Raw genomic sequence first — 4,461 nt, 5'->3', positions numbered from 1 at the left:
GAGGGCTCCCAGGGTCCTCAGAGCCGCCACCTTCACCATCTAGACTGGTGCTTCCCAGATGGCCTGGCACCTGCTCCAGCATCACTGGGCTGAGAACAAAGAACGGCGACAACAGCCCCACCGCGTAGAATGTATTTAAATTGAGCACTTACTGTGTGCAGGCACCTTGCAGACAGCTCCCTGTTTGTCCTCACAGGACACAATGACATGTGTGGCCCTGCTGTCACCACATCAGCGAGGCCATCCTGGGTCTTGCTCTGGCTTCCATCATCTCAGTCTGACAAGACATAGACCTTTCTTGCTGGATGTCCTCCTCCTGCACTGGGAGGGGACAGGGACGTGCTGCACCCCACGCCTGGGGGCTTTCAACGTTCACTGACCAAATCAACCATGGCCACTCTTCAGAAGATGGGCAGTGGGAAGGGGCACTTAGAGGCAGGGGCCAGGGCAGGCCCAGGCCAAGGTGGGAGGGCCTGGGCTTCCCTGTGGCACTTGGTGGGAGGAGCCCCCAAAGACTGGCGCTCCTGGGCATGTCCTTCTGTGTTCACGTTTGGTCAGGAAAGAGGACACGGACCCAAGTCCTTCCTCACTAATCCAACCTGGCCCCTCTGGCCAGCTCACACTTTCCAGAACCTGAAGCCTGGCTTCTGCCTGTGGGAGCTGACGAGGTGCTTCAGAGAGTGATGCGCTCTCTTACCAGGGACTAAGCTCCAGGGTGCCTAGATCTGAGTCACACCCTTGGTCCTTTTGTTTTTTATTTTGAGACGGGGTCTTGCCAAGTTGCTGAGGCTGGCCTCAAAATTTCCATCCTCCTGCCTAGGCCTCCTGAATCAATGAGATTACAGGCCTGTGCCACAGTGTCCAACTGAATCCCATTTCTTTTGATGGGCTGTGATGTCCATGAGCAGACGGACAGGCGGGGGCTCCTGCTGGGGTCCCTGGGAGCACTCATGGGCATGTGATGCCACTCCAGTGTCACCGTGCTGGGGTCCAGGGTGAGGGCTCTGGAGCAACTTCTCAGGATCTGATCCCCACTCTGTGGCTGTGGAGCTGTGTGATCTTGGGCACATTGTAGCACCTCTCTGTGCCCTGCTCCCTGTCTGGGATGAGGGAGAACACCACTATCTGCCTCCCACGGTGGTGGTGCTGGTAGACTGGGTCCATCACGTCCCTACCTGTGAAGGGAGCACAGGGTGCCCAGTGTCCTCCCAGGGTGAGGGAGATGCCACCCCACAGCAGGCTGGGAAACAGGCTGGGCCACCTGAGTGACCCCCTAGCCTGACCTGGGCCCCAGACACTGGACTCGCCTGAGTCCAAATATAGCTGTGGCATTTCTCAGGGGCCACTCCTGACCATCTGTCAGTGGTGGCCTGAGGCCTCGTCCCCAGAGGCCTCTCTGCACAGTGAGTCATCCCACCATCCCACAATGTCCTTGCTGAGGGAGCTGATGGACAGGCTTGTCCAGGATGAAGGTGGATACCCCATCACCTCCCTGGGTGATCAGGCTGTGGGCATCTACACTACCTCTACACTGGAGCTGCTGAGGAGGGGCCTCCATGCTGAGCCTCCCTGGCTGTAGCTCAGGGTGACCACAGAACATGTGGGCCCACCTCCTGGCCCCTCCCACACACGTGGGCACACGCTCATGCCCACAGCTGCAGGCTCATCATTCCATGCCCTCTGTGGTCACTTGAGTGGTCTGCTGCCCTAGGCTGTGAGCTCCCAGGCAGGGGCTGGTGTAGGCCCTGGGCATGTCTAGCCTGCTGGATGGGTGGTACCCAGGTTTCCGGCCAGGCCCTGGTCCATAGGATGTGCTGGGGTTGAGGGCTGAGGTCAGGGGATGCCGGGCCCACCTCCCGGGCCATGTGACCCTGGGGACGTCCTGTTTTCTCAGCGGTAAAACAGGGGGAAAGCAGCACCCCTGGAGCTATAGATCAGCAGCCTGTCGGCAGAGCCACCCATGCCTTGCCAGCCCTGAGGTCCCTGTCCCAGGTCCCCATTCCAGGGTGACCACCATCCTGGACAAGCTGGTCTGGCCTTCAAAGGCAGAACCACTGTCTCCCCTGGTGGCCAGGCTGTGTGGCCACCCCACCCGCTGTCAGGCAGGACACATGCTGCTTCTGGGACTATGTCCCCAAGACAGCACGGCACCAGGCAGGTCAGCGATCCCAGCTGATCTTTTTCTCGGCAAATCCCTCGTAAGTGCCTGTGAAAACCCAAGCTCTGCTCCCCCAGGAAAGGGGAGGGCTGTGGCCACCAACTGCCCATGGCTGGAGGCTGCAGGGCCTCCCTGGTACTTTTACAAGGAGGCAGAGGCTGATACTGCTGGCGGAGGGCTACGGAGTGAGGGTGGACAGTGCTGCCCCCAGCCTGGCTCCATCCTTGGCTGGACAAGCTGTGTGGCCCTGGACAAGTATCCTAACCACTCTGGGTTTCTGCTGCCTCACTGGAAGTGATTATGGGAACAGAGGAGCCCGACCGGAAGGGTGTGGAGCGTGACCGTGGTTAACCTGTGGCAGGCAATGATGTCACCTGCTCAGCAGAGAAGGGGAAGTGAGATTGGGTTGGGGGAGGCGAGGGCAGTGAGCTCACCCAGGGCCCAGTGTGTTGGGGGCTTCATACACCTCATCTGGCCTGCTGAGACCGCCCTGCCAATGTGAACCCAGTTCAGAGAGGCACAGCATCTGGCCTGGGCCACACAGCCCCCCACTGAGTCCCACAAGATGGCTGTGTCCCCCTCCCTGTTTTAGGTAAGAGGAAACTGAGGCAGGGGACAGCCAGACTCTCCCGAGTCACAGGGCTGGTCAGCAGTAGCACCAGGGTCAGGCTGTCAGACAGCAGCGCTCAGGCCTCCAGTGTCCTGGTGTCAGGAGGACAAGGGTGCCCAGGGCCCTGGCCCTCCTGGGGCAGCAGCCCACCTGTCCTGGGCTGCATGGCTGTGGTCAGGAGGAGCTTGGAGAAGGAGAACCCCGTTCTCAGCTGGGATGGGAGGCCCTGCAGGACTCCCCCACAGTCCATGCCAGCTGTACACCAAGTCCCAAAAGGCCACACCCTCTGCCTCTGGCCAGACGGCAGCTGCCTCCTTCCACCCCCAGGAAGCCCCGTGCCCTCTGTCCCCCTCAGAGGCAGAAACTGAATTTGAAGTTTTCCCTTTGGCTGTGGTGCTGTGGCCAGGGCTCCAGCCTGCTGCCCGTGGGGACCCTGCTCCCAAGGCTGATGTGACATGGCCCCCCTGGGGCCTCCAGCTCTCGGCTTTTCCTCTTCTGGTCACGTCATGCCCACACCTGCCACTCTCCTTTCTCAGATCAAGTTTGGGGTGAAAGCTTTGCTTATTAGTTAACCTGGGTCCCCATGCTGATTGACATGCAGGAGTGGATTCATCTGAAACCCCAGGCAGCCGCATGCCCATGTCCCCACCTGGGGAGGCTGAGGACACTAGGACTGTGTGGCCTGGCACATGGCGTGGGTCCTCAGAGGGGGACCTCACAGTGTCCTGGGTGCTCTCCTCCCCTGAAGGCCCAGCAGGAGTAGGCAACAGAGAAGGGGCTGGGGTAGGCACAGCTACTGGCTGGCACAGGCGCCCACTGGCTCCTGGCTGTGCCCACTGCAGGGACTGCGTCTCCCCTTCAGCCAGAACATTCTCCCTCAGCTTCCTCGCCCCTCCTTCCTGGTGCAAGGTCCTGTCCCTGCCTGGACCACAGTGTCACGGCTGCTCTGGGGAGGAGTCCATGGGGCTGGACCTTTAACCCAGCCTCGCCAGCCTGGTGTTGGACAGTGATCAGCAAGTCTGAGGGACAAGGGGTTCAATTGCCTCCCACGGACCTCAGAACACATCCCCGGGGTTTGGTAGTGGCCCTCGGAGGTTCAGTCTCATCCCCGTGAGGAGGCAGGTGCAGATTCATGGGAACCCAGAGAGCAGAATACAGGCAGGGGGTATTTCTGGCCTGTGCTTCTGGTGCAAGGGGACATCTGAAGCCACCATGAGCTGAAGAGCCAGGGAGGGTCCCTTGGCCTGCTGACACCCCGACTTCAGATTTCTGGCCTCTCAATTGTGAGAGAAGCATCTCTGTTGTTTGCTCCACGCACTCCTTGGGGTTTCTCCTGGACACTCCTGCTCAGGGACTCAGAGGGTTAAGAATGGTTGACTGTGTTCGACTTTTGGACCCAACATGCTTATGTGGCTAAATTCTAAAGTCAGTTCACGAGGTGGGCATCAAGGTCAGGTTCATCTTGAAAATGCCCCAGGCAGCAGCCAGAGCTGTCCCGACCTTCCAGGACCTACCGCCTCCAGGGTGATGACTGCATTTCCCAGCATCCCTTGCAGTTAGGCTCAGCCATGTTTCCATGTCCTGGCCAAAGGACTGTGGGTGGAGCTGGGGGGCAGCCCAGGGTAGTCCTCTGGGTTGTGTAAGTGGATTAACTTTGGTGTCCTGTGACAGTCCCTGTCAGACCAGGACACTC

Source organism: Sciurus carolinensis, unplaced genomic scaffold, assembly GCF_902686445.1.
Source record: "Sciurus carolinensis unplaced genomic scaffold, mSciCar1.2, whole genome shotgun sequence".
Classification (NCBI taxonomy): domain Eukaryota; kingdom Metazoa; phylum Chordata; class Mammalia; order Rodentia; family Sciuridae; genus Sciurus; species Sciurus carolinensis.
Note: the sequence above shows the minus strand (reverse complement) of the source record.